Source organism: Spermophilus citellus, assembly GCF_964194105.1.
Source record: "Spermophilus citellus genome assembly, chromosome: 18".
NCBI lineage: Eukaryota > Metazoa > Chordata > Mammalia > Rodentia > Sciuridae > Spermophilus > Spermophilus citellus.
This window is the reverse complement of record NC_138200.1, coordinates 21700729-21719215: the sequence shown is the minus strand read 5'-3', so window position 1 is coordinate 21719215 and position 18487 is coordinate 21700729.

Sequence of the window (18487 nt, the reverse complement as noted above, 5' to 3'; positions counted from 1 at the left end):
TCTCCTTATCAAATGCTTGCTTGTCCACAACCTTGGCTTTCTCTCAGGAACAGTTTTTCCTCATTCCTTTCAATTTAGATAGACTGGGATTTTTTTAAAAAATCTTTAAGTTCTGCTTTCTTTTTGAGTAGCAATTCCATTTTTAAAGTCATTTCTCTCTTTTCATAATTTACTGGAAACAGCCAGGAGGAGCCAAGCTGTGCCTTCTACACTTTGCTTAGAAATAGCTTCCGCTAAATATCAATTTATCATTCACAAGTTCCACTTTCCACAAAACGGTAGAAGATGAACACAATTCAGCGAAGTTCTTTGCCACATGGTAATAAGGATGGCCTTTCCTCTAGTTTGCAGTAGCATGTTCCTCATTTCCATCTGAGACCTTGTTAAAATATCCTTGATTAGCTAAATTTCTTCCAATACTCTTTTCAGGATTACACAGGTATTCTCTAAGTAGATTGAGGCTTTCTCGAGATAGCTCCCTTTTTACTTTCTGAGACTTCACCAGAATCACTCATGATAATCCACACATCATGATGTAGATCTTTTCTACCACACACCTCAAACTCCTTAGAGCCTCTGCTTTCTAGTCTCAAATCTGCGTTCACATTCTTATTTATAGTCATATGCCCCATAGAAAGGTTTCAATAAGTGATGGACGGCATAATTGACAGTGATCCCACTGGACTGTGTTGCCCAGCAACAGCATAGCCATCTCAGTCCATGTAAGTGCACTTTATGATGTTTGCTCAGCTATGAAGTCACCTATGATGCATTTCTTAGAACATACCCGTCATTGTGACACATGACTATGTTTGTTACAGCAGCAACCCACAAAGTCCAAGATTAAGGTTCTGGCAGATTCCCTGTCCATTGAGGGCAGGCTACCTGTTTCATAGATGGTGGTCTTTTTGTTGTTTTCTAACATGGTGGAAAAAGGAAACCAGCTCTAATAGGACTCTTATGAAGACATTAATTCCATTTATGAAGGCTTCACTAGTATGACCACATCATGTCCTAATGACTTCCCAAAGATTCCACCTCTTAATACTATCACATGAAGTGTGTGTGTGTGTGTGTGTGTGTGTGTGTGTGTGTGTGTGGTGGGGGGTGGGAATGCACACATTTCAGTAGGGGTTCATCATAAATTTTTAGGGTACACAAGCATTTAGTCTAAAATAGCAGGCCTCATGTTTATGCAGGTGTGCTCTTGGGCTCAATAGCTGTGGGAAGGAAGGAGCGGAAGGTCCTTCAAGCGGTAGGGTGATCAAACTGCAATACCCAAGGAGCTCTGAAGCAGACAGAAATGGCCAAACTTTTTTTACCCCAGGTCATGTCACTGAACGTGAGGTACCCAGAAAAGGACATGACCTTGGGTAAATTGACTATCTATAGCTGAGGTAATTCCAGAAGGACTGACGGAGGAAGGCTTGTCTATAGGGTTTCACTGAAAAGAAATCTGGACCACACAGCACAAGTGTCCCCCACAGTGTCCCTCACAGTATATACCGTGATAGCTCTTACTGGTATTATTGTTCCTCTCTCCCATCCATTAGAACAGTGTACAACATCATGAATAGAAGTGGGCAAAAATGTTTCTAGAACATCCTTTATAGAAAATGACTCTGTGCTGGGTATCAGTTGGAGCCACAGAACTGTGGGTCTGGCTGATGAACTCAAGACCCACCAGGTCAAGTGGTTCTGGGTCTGTTTCCCGGCTTGTCCCCTCTCAGCAGGGTAGCTAGCCATCACAAGATTTATGGAGATGCAAGCTGCATCTAGGATGAGCGTGTGTCAGAAGATGGTCTGTTGGGATACTGCATTTGGCTGGTAGAATAAACCAACATTCTGTTCCCTAGAAACAAAAGTTGACCATTCTGCAGTAGAAGGCAGTCAAGAAGCAGATCCCATCCAGATAGGACTCCAACATTTAAATAACCTGTTAAATGGCTCTTCCTTGTCAATAATCTGATTTGCACTCAGGCAAGACAAGTTGGATGCTTTTGAATGGCCTCAGATATGTCAATATGTAACAAGAAGATAAGGAAGAGAATTAGGTTCGGCACCCTGGCTTTTTGCTTTGCATCTTTCATTTTCTTGGCTAGATTGCTAAATAGTTTTATATGGAACCCGAAATTGCTGCCTAATGCTAATTTGCGAATGATACGATCAGTGCTGAGGTAAATGATATAGAGAATTGATATGGGAATAAATTGGGCTGTGTCCCTTTAAATAACAATATCGACAAAAGTTTGGCACAAAAGACAAGGAAGGGCCTTAGTGAAGCAAGATGCTACTCTTGAGAACTGGAGCTTGGATTTCAAGAGGCAGGAATCTTGACTCACAGGCAGGCTCACATCCTGGCTCCTCCACCTGCCAGCCTGCCCTTTATCAGGGACTTCACTTTCCCAGCCTTTGCTTCTCTAAGATGAGTAATAAATACCACAGTGCTATTGTGAGGCCACCATGACACAGTGTGTTCAAAATGCTTTGCAAAGTACTTGGCACAGAACAACCAATAATATTACCTGTTATTATTTATTACGATTATTCTTCTCCCACTTGAAGTGAGAACAGGGAAGGAGGGGCTGAGCACAGTCATGGCGGGGCAAGTTGTATCTGTGTCTCTGTCTTGTTGCTTGGAGACCCAGTTCTACTGGGCCCTGTGGCGTGTTGAAGATGCCCAGGAAACCCCGCGCATCAGGGTGCACCCCTTGAGGCAGGATGGTGGTTACAATCTCAGAAAACCCTGTAAAGATTTCTGAAGTTTGGGGGCAAACTCACCTTCCTATTGAACTTTCCTTAAACCCATGGGGCTGCTCCCTGCCTCCCAAATACAACCCTACCATTGCTGGGATTTTCTGGAATGCAGGAACCCTCTGATCCAGCTCTAAGTCTTGGATCTTACACAGCATAGCAACGGGGTGGGTCGTTTTCCATCTTGGTGCTCCAAAGATGGTGCTCAGCCCTGATCCTATAGGAAAGCCCTATACCTGGCTTAGCAGTAGGAGAACCTTCTATCCTGTTAACCCATAAAGCCCTTGAGGCATAGTATTCTATTTTTATGCTGTCATTATTTGGCTACTTTGTTTTCTGATGGTTCTGTGAGTTCTTAGAGGGTGAACTTTGTATCTTATTCATATTTTAGTGATTAACATGGTGCATAGGATGGGCCAAGGATTCAGGGAAAAGTGTACTGAAATTTTCTATGGGAAGAAAACCACAGTTTGATATATAGCACCCACTGGTCTACCACATTAGATCACAAGAGGAAATCAGGGCTCATGCTTGTCTCATTGCTTCCTTTTTCTATGAAGTTGATTGGGGCCCCAAGGCTCCCAGGTAGCTCTGATGGGTTGGTGACTAATAAATATTGGTGTTTTCTGGATCCTGAGGTGAAGGAGGTATTTTATAAAGAGATGGACTTGACAGGGTCTCTAGTAGGCATGTGACACTTTGCAGAGACGATCCCAGCCTTAATTTAACCTTAACACTTCTACTACCATCACTCCTGAGTTTTGATCAATTATCCAGAAGAGCTGTGTTCTCTAAGGTCCTTTTGAGTTTGGGGGTTTCTATTGGTTTGGGGTGATTATTTCAGGAGCAAAAGTCACCCTAGACTTCTGGGACAGAGTGCTGCATAGCCTTTACTGTTGTAACTGTTGAAGAATGACAGTTCTTTTAGGTACCTGGTAATGTGTATATCCAAACTTTCCTTTTGGATGTGGAAAAGGTACAACACCATCAAGGTCCAAAGAGCCTTAATAGCATTCTGGCCAAAGACAGCTGACCGAGACCTGCTCGGCCTGGCCTGCCTCAGTCGCCCATCCCTGGTTCCAGTGTCTGTATCCTGGCTGATCTGAGTCCAAGTCTGTGCATAGCCCTTGCTTTTCTTAATCTACTCATTCCTGCTCGACTCATCCTACTTCTTAGTGGCCTCAGGCTCCCTCCTCCTTCAGGTATTAACGATAGATGACAAAAGCTGATGGAGGGAAGCTCTTGAGGTATCCCAGTCCTTAAATATGGAGAGTCTTGGTGACATTATGTATTAAGTACTCATTAACATGAGTTGAACGAGGGGAAGGATTTCTATAATACTTTGTGGTTCAACCTTTAGGTCATCTCTACTTCAGGCACAATATAAAAAATTAGGTGGAACCAGTTACTCTAGTAGTCATTGGAACCCAAGACCTTCTGATCTAGCAAATTGATTTCATCTATTCATCTTTGAGTTGAACTGGATCCAAACGGGTGGCCTGTAGTAGTCACTTTAACACGTTGAAATATTATTTCTGAAATAGTCATCTAACACAACCTGTCTGGAAATTTTCTGGAGAGAATAGATATTTTTGGAATCTTTTTGACAGTCAGGCCAGGCAATTGTGGTAGAGAATGACTAATGAGTAGTCAATTTGCCTCTTAGCCCCGCTTCTTGTGTGAGCTTTGTTGAGTGCATACAGAACACTAGGCATGATTTTGCAGTGGACAAGCCCTGTGAACTCTAGACCTGTAAGGAGGCCCTGGGTGTTGATATCTGTCCAAAGTGAAGAGTCCCCCGCCACTGCTCTATAGCAATGTCCATAGCAGAGGCCTCTCGATAGTCATACTGGGCAAAGGTAATTCAGAATCCACCATATACCCATGCATAGGCTGGTGCTCACACGTTTTCCAAAAGCAAAAGCACTTCCTTGACTCCATATAATCCTATGAATAAATTGTTGTTTTCTAAAATGGGCAATACCATGACTTTATTTTATTTATTTTTTGGTGGGGACAAGTGTTTACTGGGAGTTGAATCCAGAGACACTTTACCATTGAACTATATCTCCAGTGCTTTCTATTTTTATTTTTTAAGACAGGGTCTCCCTAAGTAGCCGAGGAGGCTGGCCTCTAACTCTTGTTCCACCTGCCTCAGCTTCCTGAGCAGCTAGGATTATAGGTGTGCACCTCCACACACAGCTGATCACCACTTTTGGTTCAGTTATGAAAAAAAGCTTCATGGCTTTTAACAGCTTGCATGGGATTGACAAGCACAGAAGAGAAATGGCTTTCTCCAGAAAGAGGCAAAACCCTGGCCAGGGACCTTTTAGGCCTACGTGGGTACAATGATCTAGTCCTCAGTCATCTGCCCAGGTCACCCAGTGAAACCAGACAATAGGTCGGTGACAGCTAGTGTGGCCCACCACCCAATATTCATCCATTCATCTGCTTATGGAAGAACTGAGCGTGTTGCTGAGCAAGCTCTCAAAACCATGAATGACGACGGAGCTCCCCACTCCAAGGGGAAAGAGCAGAGTGGAGACCACGCACACACTGACTGATGGGTACGGCACACCTCATAAAACGGCAAGGGGAACTATCAGGCGACAGATGCACATGCTGCCTCCAATCTCAAGAAAACTGGCCTCATAAGGAGGGGAGAAGTTCAGCAAGGTTTCCCAGGCTGAGACCCTGCGAGGTCTGATAAGAAAGGGAGCAATTTTAAAAATCAATGGAATATTTACTAGAGACCTGAGTACAGTCCTCAATCTATTGTAAAGGATGCTGCGCAGGTATCTATAAATAAAAGATGCTTGCCCTTCCACGTGGGGCTCCCAGAAACTGGGAAAAGGCACAAGGCAGGGAAAAAAGCCCTCTCCCTATCAGAACCTTCTGTGATCGAAGGCATCTCCTACTGACATTTTCATTAGCAGGAAATTTATGTTCCTATTTCTGTCTGTTGTAATGACCATTCATAGCCATAGTGTGGTGGCGGCTAATGGACAGGAATGGGAAAAAAAAAAAAAAAACCTTAATTAATGCAGAAGTGAAGCATTTTCTTTCTACACTTTGAGAAGCCAAGTAATTCACAGCAGTTCTTGGCACTGGAGTGGAGGTAAAATAATTATGCACCATTTCTAGTGATTAAAAGATTGTAAAATAATTTTAGTTACATTTTAAAATTATTTATCTTGTAAATGAGAAAGAGTGAGGAAAGAGGTCCTGAGCAAGTTCTGAGGTTCAGAGAGGACCCTGCAGAAACTTCCTCTTGGATTCCCGATATCCCGAGGATTCTGGACTCTGGTATTTGGGTCTGAGGTTGGGCTGGACCTCTTTCTAACCCACTTTCCTGCACAGGTGGGTCCGGGATTTGTCACTCAATCCTGATGGTCATACCTCTTTAATGCTCACTTTATTCTCCTTTTACATTCACATTTTGCTTTTGCTTTTCATTTTTAACTAAAAGTCCCTGTGGGTTGCTGTTTTATTCAGTTCCTTGCATGTTATCTAGACCCATCTGGAAAGGCAACCTGGCCTATCCCTTGTTCGTCTCCTTAAAGCAATACTCTTAACAACAGCATCTTTATAAACCTTTACTTTTGCCCCACGAGGGAGGTTTTTATTTATATATTTGGCTTTCTTTTATGAAAATCTCAAGTCAGGCATCAGAGAGATCGACAGGTTGCTGAAGGTAACACAGCCAAAGTAGCAAGGGTAACTAACATAGGTTTGTTGACTGGATCCCTTGCAAGCCTTCCAAGGCTGCCCCCCGTGATATGTGGTTTTCAGATATTCCACTCCCTTCCTCATATTTGAGAGCAAATATGAAGACCCAGAAGAGGAAATTAACTTAGGAGAAAGTACAAATGAGCTGGGAAGAAAAACCTTTGGATGGGGTGTGCCTGGTCTCCCGGCTTCCAAGAAGGAGCCCTAGAACTGGCAGCACATGGCCTCTGTGGCTCAGCCTGGCCACTGCTCGGGAGCAGCCTGGAGCAGCCTCCATGAAGAATGGACACGCTCCAGGGACGCCCCGTATTTAGCAACTAGCGTGGAGGACAGCAGAGACCACCCTGCAGGGGAAGGTTCTCCCTGCCTCCTTCCGTCATAAGTTGGTCTCTTAATGTGGAAACATACCCTGTTGATGTGAGCTCTTTCTTCTTTCCTAATATAAACTTTAAATCCTATAAAATTTCCATCAAGCCCTGATTTAAGTGCATCCCACATATTTTGATGTGGTGTCTTTTCATTTGTGTTCCATTAAAAGTTATTTCCTAATTTTTTTTGAGATTTCTTCTGTGACCCATACGATTCTTAATAGAAATATTCAGTGCAGTCGTAGGTTTACAGAGATGTTGAACAGAAAGTACAGAGTTCCCACATCCACCCCCCCATGGTTTCTGTTATTATTAACATCTTCTATTGGGTACAGTTCATTTGTTATAATTGATGAACTGATGTCGATATCTTATTATTAATTAAAGCCTAGAATTTATATTAGGGTTCTGTCTTTGTGTTGTACAGTTCCGTGGGTTTTGCCAAGTGCATAATGTCATGTGTTAGACTACACCATTGCATTACCCTGCAAAATGGATCCACTGCTCTAAATAATCTCCTGTATTCCCTATTCATCTTGTCACTAGGTCATGCCTGAGCTCTGAAAATCATGGATTTTTTTAAAACTGTCTCCACAGTGTTACTTTCTCAAAATGTCATGTAGTTTGGCATCATACAGTATGTACACTTCCCAGCCTGGGTTCTTTCACTGAGAAATATATTATTAAGCTACCTTCTTTCACCTTTTGATGATTCATTTCTTTATGTCACTGAATCATATTCCCTTCTGTGCATGTACTGCTATTTATTACTTAACTCAGTGAAAGAGATTTTGGTTCTCCCTCATTATAAATAAAGTTGCTGTAAGCATGGTGTGCAGGGTTGTTTTGTAGATGTATCTTCAACCCAACTGGCTAAATACCTAGGAACTGCTTGCTGGATTGCATGGGAAATTTATATTAGTTGTGTAAGAAATGACCAAACTATCTTCCAAAGTGACTGCTCCACTTGGAATTCCCACCAGCGGCAAATGAGAGTTCTAGTTGCTTCACGTCCTCACTCACATCTGGTGATGTCAGTGCTCTGAATTTTAGCCATTCTAATAGGCATGCGGTGGTATTGCCTTATTGTTTTAATTTTTAATTCCCTAGTGATGTGTAATGCTGTGCATTTTTATATGCTTATTGGTCATCTGTGTCTGTCCTTTGGTCAGAGGTCCTTTCAGATCATTGGTTCACTTTCTGATTGGGTTATTTAATTTTCTTATTTATTTTCATAATTGTGAAAATATTTTGTAAATTTTTGATGCAAGTCCTTTCTTAGATACCTGTTTTGCATTCCACCCCTAATCTGTGATTTGTCTTTTAGTTCTCTTAATAGTGTCTTTCAAAGATAAATTTTCAGTGTTCGTAAAGTTCAATTTATTTCTTTATTTATTTTTCTTTCATGCATTGCTCATTTTCAAACTCAAGGTCTTCCCCTCCCCCCCCCCCCCCGTCTATAATATCTTCTAGCACCTTTTATTTATAGTTGTGCATTTTATATTCAGGTCTATGATACATTTTGAATTAATTTTGTGAAAGGACTAAAGTTAGTGTTAAGATTTTTTTTTAAATGTGGATATCCAGTTATTCTAGCAGTAAGTTGAAATGACTATCTTTTCTTCATCTGATTGTCTTCCCTCTTCTGTCAGAGATCAGTTGACTATATTTGCATGTTCTATTTCTGGGCATACTGTTCTATTACATTTATCTCTTTGTTTATTCTTTTCCTAATACCACATTGTCCTGATTACTAAGATTGAAAATTGGGTAATGGCAGTCATTTTAACCCTGCTCTTCTTCAAAATTGTAAAGATTGGCTGTTTTGAGTCTTTGCTTTCCACATAAAGTTTCAAATCATATGTTCCGTATTTACAAAGTAACTTTTTGAAGTGTTGATTGGGAATTCATTTTACCTATAGATTAAATTGGGAAGAATTGATATCCTTAAAATATTGATTTTTTTCTTATCTACGAGCAGTATAAATAAATATATTTTATTTATAAATATATATTAAATAAATATATTTCCATTTATTTAACTCTTTTTAAAAAAATTAGAAATTTTTAGTTTTTCTCATCGATTTCTCAAACATGCTTTGTAAGATCTCTACTTGTGTCTTTCTTTTTTTGGTGTTAATATAAGTAGTATTGTTTTTATTTTTGAATTCCAACTATTCAGTGCTGGTATATAGGAAAGCATTGTCTTGTCTTATTGGTTTAGTTATTATTTCTAGTATAATGTTGAATAACAAAGGTGAGAAGGAACACACTTACCTGGTTAGTGATACCACCATTAAGTATATTGGCTACAGGGTTTTTGTATATTTGAGGATGACCTCCCGTATTCCTAGTTTCCTGAGAGTTTCTTTCTTCACTCATAAATTCATAGGAATTGGAGTTCAATCTAGTACTTGGTCTGCACTTTTTGGTGTGATTTTTATCCCTTAGTCTGTTGGTATTGATGGGTTAATTTATTATTGAATGTTGAACCATCCCTGATTACTGTAGTTAAGTCCCACTTGATCACAGTGTCTAATTTTTCTTACACATTGTTTGATTCAGTTTGTTAAATGTGTTGTTGAGGAATTTTGGCATCCGTGCCCAAGAGAAATATTGATCTGATGTTGATATTACCTTTCTTGTATTTTTGTTGGATTCTGATAAGAAGGTAATGCTGGCCTCTTAGAATAAGAAAGTGCTCACGCATCTTCTACTTTCTGCAACCAAGGTTTGAGAAATTTTATCATTTTTTTCTTTATTGTTATTGTAGAATTCACCCATGGAACCATCTTGATATGGTGCTGGAAAGTTATTATTATTTATCTAATTTCTCCAAATAAATATAGAACTGTTGAGATCATCTTTTTCCACTTGTAGAAATTTTAGTAGATTGTATCTTTCAAGGAATTGGTCAGTCTCAGATTTAAGTTATCAAATTTGTGAGCATAGAATTGTTTGTAGTAATCCATTTTTCCCCTTTTAAAGTCTATGGATCAATAGTGATGGCCCCTTGCATTTCTGGTCAATGTAGCTTGTGTCTTCTCTTTTTCTTGGTTAACCTGCTTATTTGGTATTTTCAAAGAAACTTGTTTTGATTCCATTGTTTTCTCTGTGCTTTTTGTTATATACATTTCATTGATTTTTCTATTAATACTATTATTGGTTATTTTTTCTTTTTAGACTGAATTTAACTTGCTCTTCTTTTTTCTTGTTCCCTTTGGCAGATGCTTAGCTTATTGATTCTAAATATTTCTTTTTAAAAATACATAAGTACTACATAGTCAATGACACAAATTTCCCTTTAATCAATGCTTTCACTTCATTATGAACATTTTAAAAATTTGCATTTTCATTTTCTTTTAGTCTAAAATATTTTGAAATTTCCCTTGAGTCTTCTTTGATCCATGTTTTATAAGAAGTATGTTTATTTTCAAGAGATTTGGGGACTTTTTAGCTATCTTTCTGATATTTGTGTCTAGTTGGGTCTCATTGTGGTCTGAGAACATACTTGGTATGATTTCTATTTTTTTGAAATTGTGAAGGTGTGTTTATGGTCCAGAATGTGTTCCATCTTGGTAAATGTTCCATGTGGGTTTGAAAAGAATGTGCATTCTGGCATTTTTGAATGAAGTAGTCTATAAAAGTCAGTTAGATAGAGTTGATTGATGGTGTTGTCAGTTCAACCACATCCTTACTGATTTTCTGCCTGCTGAATCTGTCAATTACTGATAGAGTGTTGAAATCTTCAATTATAATAGTGGATTTTTCTATTTCTCCTTGCGTTTTTTTTATGCTTTTTTGGGGAGAATACACACATTAAGGATGGTTAGGTCTTCTTGAAAAATTGACTCCTTCATCATGTAGTATCCCTCTTTATCGCCTATAATTTTCCTTGCTCCAAAGTCAGATTTGTCTGAAATACATAAAGTTACTCCAACTTTCTTTTTTTTAATGTTAGTATGGTATATATTTCTATATTCCTTTACTCTTAGTCTAGCTGTAGCTTAAAGTAGGCTTCTTATAAACAACATATAGTGGAGCCTTCCTTTTTTTAAATTTACTTTTGAGGTGTCTGTCTTTTGATTGTCATAATTAGACCATTCACATTTAAAGTGATTACTAATTCAGAGTTGGATCAGTATTTATCAAATTTATAATTGATTTTTAATTTGTTGCCCTTATTTTTCATTTCTTTTTGTCTTCCATTTTCCCCTCCCATTTCTGCTCTTCATTATTTTCTATATTCCATGTTTTTCTCTTTTTTAGCATATCAATCAGACTTTTTAAAATTTTTTAAGTGAGTGCCTTAGAGTTTGCAATATACTTTCGTAACTCATTCAAGTCCACTTACTAACAAATAACTGTATATCATTTCATGGGTAGTATATCTAAGAATACTCTCCTTTCTTCCTTCCCATCTCTAATTAACAACTGTCATTCCTGTTCATCATCTATTAGTTAAACACTCTTGCTATTATTGTTATGAAAATTAAGAATAAAAATATATTTTATTTTATTTATCCCTTCTCCAATTCTCTTTTCTTTATTTAGATTTGAGTTTCTGACCTTTATCACTTTCCTTCTCCCTGACTATTTTTTTCCCCACATTTCTTGCAGGGCAAATCTACTGGTAATAAATTCCTTGATTTTTATTTGTCTGAGAAAGTCTTTTATAACATCTTCATTCTTGAAGGATTATTTTATGGATACAGAATCTTCTTTCAATATATTTCTACTTCACTCTCCCCTTGCTTACATGATTACTGAAGAGAGGGCAAGAGAAGCTAATTTTCCCCTGTGACTTCTTTTAATATTTTTCTCTTTGTTATTGATTTTCTACTATTTGAATATGATTTGTCTTGGAGTACTTTTTGGTATTTATCTTGCTTGGTACTTTCTGGATCTGCAATTGGGTTTCTCTCAATAATTTTGGAAATTTCTCAACCATTTGAAATTTAAATACTTTATTGTTTCATATCTTTATTCTCCTTTGGTATTCACATTACATGTTTGGTACATGTTTTATAATCACTCCCATAGTACTCAGATATTGTTCATTTTTTTTTGTACTGGGATTGAACCCCGGGGCACTTTACCACTGAGGTTATGTCCCCAGCCTTTTTTATTTTTTATTTTGCGATAGGGCCTCACTAAGTTGCTAAACTTGTTCTATTTTTTTTTTAAAGTTCTATTTGTTTTTAAATACTTATTTTTAGTTGACAATATATATATACACATAGATATATATGTGTGTGTGTATATATATATGTGTGTGTGTGTATTAGTATATAATATATTTATGTGCATAATATATAACATGTGTATAATATACAGTATGTGTATATATACACTATATTGTCAACTAAAAATAAGTATTTTTTATTTTCTTTCATTCATGAAGAATTATTTCCACTTGATATAGAATTATAGGCTAAGAATCATAGTTTTAAACCTTATAAACATTCTCCCACATACCTCTCATATCCATGCTTTTTGATAATAAATCTAAAAATCATTCAAGTAGTTGTTTCTCTATAGGTAATGTATCTTTCATCTTTGGATGCTTTGAATGTTTTCAGTCTGGGACCTGGAAAGTAATCTATTCTGTAATGTGGATCTCAATGCCTTGGTGTGCTGCTTAACATCAGACCCAGGCATATGCTGCTGGGGTGTCAACCACGTAGTTCATACGCAACTTCACTGGATCATTTTCATGGTATCCCTCCTCTCTCAGCTTCTCCTCAATACTTCCTTGCTCCTGAAGACTTTCCTTCCTGGTTTTCTGACTTGTTCTGTTCAATTCTTCCCTTTCTCAAGGTCAAGTGGCAAAATGATAGGGGAAAAATGTGGTTATCCATATGTTTTGGGGACCACAGTTTCTCTGGTCAGAGAGAAGGGTTTCCCTCTCTCATTGCTTCTCTGTCACTGAAGGATTGCTTAGTGATTAGAGCAGGAAAGAATGGAATACAAACAAACAAACACACAAAGCAGAGAATTTCCTCCACTGTCTGGGAATCCTAGGGTCCCCCTCTCTGCTTTTCTGATCAGAAAGAAAGATCTTACCTTGGAAATGTTTGTTTCCTGCCTGTGCTTGGTTTACAGTTGAAGAATGTGAGCTGCATGTGAGTTTGCCTGGAAAAAAAAACAGAGGGAGGAATAAATAAGGGAGATTCATTGCCATTTTAGTAGCCCTTTAGTATCTGTTTTCCTTCCCCAATTTGACTTCCACCGTTTTCTTTTTAGAATCCTTAAGGGAATGAACCATCTACCCAGTCCAGGATTTCAGTTTTAGTTAATGAGGGAGACAGGTCGAAGTGTACTTTCTGCATGTAAAATCTAACTAGAACCTGAGTAGCTATTCTTATTTCAATTTTGTAGTTGAGAATAGTGATGTTCCAAAAGATTATTTGTTTCTTTTTGTTGTATTTTTTTCTAAAATCTAATAGCACTAAATGACAGATAAGGATATTATCTTTTATCTTACTCCAATGTCATTCATCTACGTACCAACTGCCAGCTCAAAAAAAAAAAAAAAAATCTAGACCCAACTTGGAGCTATAGAACAGAGACTGAAGTACGGATGCGGTGATCTGCTTTAGTTTGTGCCTCGAGTGAGTTACAATAGTAAGATCCCTTGATTGGAGGTTGAGAAGAAGCCTGTACTGTATTATTTATTTGTCTGAAGCCCTTTGACAATACTGTATCTATTTTAGGATTTTAGTTTGCTTATTTGTAGAACAACCTCTAATGTTGAAATTCTTTCATTCTAGGACTGGGGTAAGATGACTTCCAAAGGATCAATAAAAGAAGAGAACTTAGAAGACTAGGTTACACAGATATCATCCTATGCAAAATGAATGGGATTCAAGTTCTGTTATACGTGATGGTTATGTGAGATTTAATAACACTGGCTGTGGCAGATAACTCTTATTTTAAGGGTTCTAACAGATCTTTTCTCTTCTGGTAACACCAACCTCAACCATAACTCTCATACACTCTATCCTTGTATTTTCATGACACTTAACTAACCATTGACCAGCATTGGAAGTAGACATAAGACTCAGTAGAAAATGCCCCCATTTGATTCAAATGTATGAATTGTCAAGATCATTGTACTGTCATGTATAACTAATAAAAAAAAGAAAATCAGCATATTTCACCTTTGCAACAGGGATCAGTTCAGGGTTGGCCACGTGACAATCCTTCACAGAGTCTTTCAATTTAGAAAAATTACAGAAAAGAAGGCAAAATGACAGCCTAATGCTCTTGGTGGCCATCTTTGTCATAATGAGGGAAGAGCTTCTGGAGAGTGAAGTCAATGCCAAAGGACCTGGGGACAAGGACATGGGGACATCCAGAGTCTAGAGATGTTGTTTGAGACTCTGGATTCAGTCATGCCAATAGCCAGTAACTCTTAAATATTTTTTGTTTTGTTTTGTTTTTATTCACTTACATCAATACACTCTCTTTGTGCTAAGACAAGCGTGAGCTGAATTTCTTCACCAGCCCAGTCTGGTAGCAAGGTGGACTAACAAGATAAACTGTCTACTAGAGGGAAAAACTAAGAATGGGCCTGGACCCCTGGGGAATTGAATAGAGACCACTACCTTAAAACTGAGGAGCAATGAAATATGAAATAACATGAATATATTTACCAGGTCTTGGTATGTATTCCACCAGGCCAAGACATTTGATTTTTCTTTTCTTGAAGACAGAGGACAATGAGAGCTCCCTGAGCTGAGCGAATGCAGCTTTAGGTTTCTCAGAAAATGCAAGTTCATTTAGCAGCAAATGTTGGATAAAGAATTGAGTGGAGATCCCCTTGAAATAAAAGGTGGGCTAGCCATCGGTTGCTCTAGCAATGCTGGAGTAGTGACCTACAGCACTAAGTCTTGTACCAGGTGCTGGGCAGATGACTTCTTTTCTGGCAACCTGGAAAAATCAACAGTTTTATTTAGAGCTTGGTGAGCCCAAGGATCCAAGCTGTAGAACTATATGCTATAGTGGATACGTGACTCCAGAAGGCCCAGGTTTGAAGGGTTTGTCAATGGCCTATGGCTTTTTGGGGAGGTGGTGGGATCTTTAAGAGGTGGGGCCTAGTCAGGTTGTTGGGGGTGTGCTTTTGAAGGGGATATGGAGATCCATGCTTCTTCCTTTCTCTTTGCTCTCCAGCCACCATGCACTCCTGCCATGACAATTGGTGCTACCACAGGTCCAAAGTGACAGGACCAAGGGATCATGGATTGAAACTTCTGAAACTATGAGCCAAGATAAACCTTTCTTCTTTATTAGTTTTTTACCTCAAGTATTTTGTTTCGGTAGTGGAAAGCTGACTAATACACCACTCAAGCCACACCTGTACTAGCTCTGGTAACTTTGAAACAGGTCATTTAACTTGGCCTTACTTTCCTCAGAGATCTCTATTTTCTTTTGTTGTTGCTGCTGTTTGTTTGTTTAGTACTAATTCTTGTCCTATTCATTTGAGGTTATGCTTTGAATTTGAAATAAAATGAACTCTAAAAGGGCTTTGGGAGTAAGAAGATTTCAATCACTCCAAGGAAAAGTTACTTGAGAGATACTTAAGATGAGTCTGATTCTCCCTTTCTCTAAGCCCTCCCATACTCTGGATTTGGGTCTCCAAACACCTCGTGGGCAGCCAAGCTTTCTGCTTCCAAAGTGTTCTGTCTCTGTTCTAGGTTGTCACCTTGGAGAAAAGTGGCTTCAAATGCCTTCATCAAGGATTGGACAATATGAGATCTTAAATTGGTCATGGCTATCCTGTGAGGTGATGAGCTGTCCATCACAGGGAGGATCAAGCACTATCAGAGGGTCCATGAAAAGTTCTCTCTCCTTGTGGAACAAAGCTCAGTATTTTCCTTACTTTGGATGCTATGGCCAGGCCCTGTGTAGTCTTTGAGTCTTCAAGAATGTGATTTCCCACTTGTGACCTGTGCAATATCATCCCCCTAATTAAAGGAATTCAAAGTGTGCCGTTTGATGACAGATGTGCTGTTGTCATTTAGCACACTTCTTTGGATTTTCAGAAGCCATTCTCCCCCTGATCCCCAGCACTCCCATCCCCAGCCTTCCGGTTCACAAAATGCAAACACATTGTCCTGCATAAGTAATAATGAAGAAATCTACAAGAAAAGATTTGTGGCACTTGCTAATCAGTTTAATAATGGAGAATATCTTTGCCGCATTATGCGGAAACAAATTAAAAGGGCGAGGAGAGCTCCCAGAAATCATCTGTTCGTGTTAACAAAGTGAATATTAATGAAAAACAAAATTGAGTTCCTCTTGTGTCTGATTTTCATCAAATTGTACAGGTATTAAAAAATAGCTATAGAAATCCTATCCATTAGTAGTTAATTCAAAATAATGTTGGCCTCTGCTCTATTGCTGACTATTACCTCCTTCATGGGCAGAAAAGACAGTCACTTTGCTGGACCCATTGTGCTGTGAGAATCAATAATGGAGCTAATTCAATTTTCTGTGGACCAAATATCTAGACAGTGGAAATAAGTGTGAAGTTACCCGCTGATGGGAATCAGGGCAGGAGGGGCACTAGGGCAGGGTTTGCTTTCTTCCTCTGGGACCCAGGTTCTAGCTGTCCAGGTGACCAATGAACTGAGTTCTGCAGAACTCAGGTGCTTTCCAGAGACCAGAGGGCCACCAGAGTGCAACCATCACCCAGCAGAAGAATCATGCCAGGCTGTTTGGTATGCATTTTCTGGGCACCACCCTGCCTCAGCCCTGCTATGAGTGGCTCAGCAAAGGAACTAGTCTGGATGAGGAAGGGTCTGAAATGTCCCAAATGCAGCTAGATATAGAGAGGTGCTAGAGAACCTATCCTTGAGGGACTCAGTGAACTCATGGAAGACTGTTAATTTCTTGTCCCTGGTGATGACCAAAATTGGACCTGATTTGTCATATCTTCCTAAGTCTGGGTGCCCCATCTTTCTCCAAATATGTGCCAAAAGGGACCAAGAGGCCACTCTTGCTCATGCTCTCACCCATGCTCTCCTTTACAGGTGGAGTCAGTACTAATAGTTATTCTCATTATTAGATTAACAGAGTAGATTTGAGATTTATGGTGCAAAGAAAGAAAGGGTTCAGAGGAAACAAGATTTGGTGAGGAGGGGACAAATACCCCTCAGTCTATTCAGACCCTCGGGTTAGCTCCAGGACTCATGGATTCTGTAGGAAGAGAACATGTTAGGGGAAAGAAGAGAAAACATGAGCACCAACAAAGATACTAGGAAGCTCCCAAGTCATACATTTTCAAATCATGCATGTGCTGAGGGATGACCGTTTTATCCACATAACCCAGATGGTCCCAAATGCATTCATGTTTTGGGTCAAAATGAAGGGGGCTAATGTCTTATGTCTGTCTACCTGTTGTCTAGATTTTGGTTGCCTGAAGATTGCCCCACCTCCCCGTCCCCCAGTGTTTCCAGCATCCCCAGGATCTATCTTGTGCTTAGGCTTGGTTCTGTCCCTCTCCCCACTCACTTATCTGGAGAGAGCAAAGTTTTTATCCATTCTCACAACTGATGTGGCCAGCACCCAGGGAGGAGCTGGCTTCAGCCCCGGTGTATGGCTAGTTACCAGGATACGGCTTCTATTCTAGGAACCTGCTCTCTGGGCTGCTGGCTGTACCGTGTCCAATGGGAACATCATCAGAGAATGTCACTCCTAAAGCTTTAGCATCACATTGTGGTGTGTGCATGGACATGACAGAAGCCCCTCTCATAGGTCAAGTCCCTGGGGTTGTGTTAGGAGCAGACTCTTTGTCCTTACCCATGTTCCAAGTGCTTGGGACACATGGACTGGCTAACTACTCCTTCTTGTATGGCTGTCCTGGGCTCCTAGCTCTCTCTGAACCCCAGGTTCTTGGACTGACATATGGTCTCTCTGGACTTACAAGTTTGCCTTGAGAACTTTGAGTCCCTGTTCTCAATAACTTCTGCCTCAACATCTTGCAGTATTTCAACTCTGTTTCTTTATAATTAGAACTAGCTTAAGAACACCTTTAGCTTCAATAAATAGAAAACCCAGCAAAGGGTTTGGAGGCACAGAAGGCTTCTTTAACTCATGTAGCAATTATCCTAGTTATAGATGCCTCAGTTTATCAGCAATGCCCTGTGCTGTGTGTCTACTCCACCTTCCTTGGCATATTGGATTTTCTCCTCATGCTTGCTGCCTCATGGTGACAAGATAGCTGCTAAGCCTTCGGGTATCAAACTACATTTAAGGCAGGAAAAAGAAAGAAGGGCAGTGATGGTTGAGACTTTTCCATTCATCTGGGAAAACACTTGGCAGACACTCATCTCTCTACTGGAAATGGTTGCTGCAGACCACCCACATGGTGGCCGGATTTTCAGAGAGCCAGTGCAGTTCTGGCAAGTTCTGGGTTTTCCATGGAACAACCCACTGAAGGGCAGACCCAGTCTTAGGCTTTGGGGGGAGGAAGGGGACTGAGGTTAATGGAAGACAAAGTCATTTTCATGGTAGTCTGGGAGACACTATGGGTTATAATGCTGCAGATCCACAGTCTGCCTTCTGCCAAAGGCTACCAATCCATAATAGTGAATATGGATTACCTGGCATCAGGCATTTCCTGTTAATTT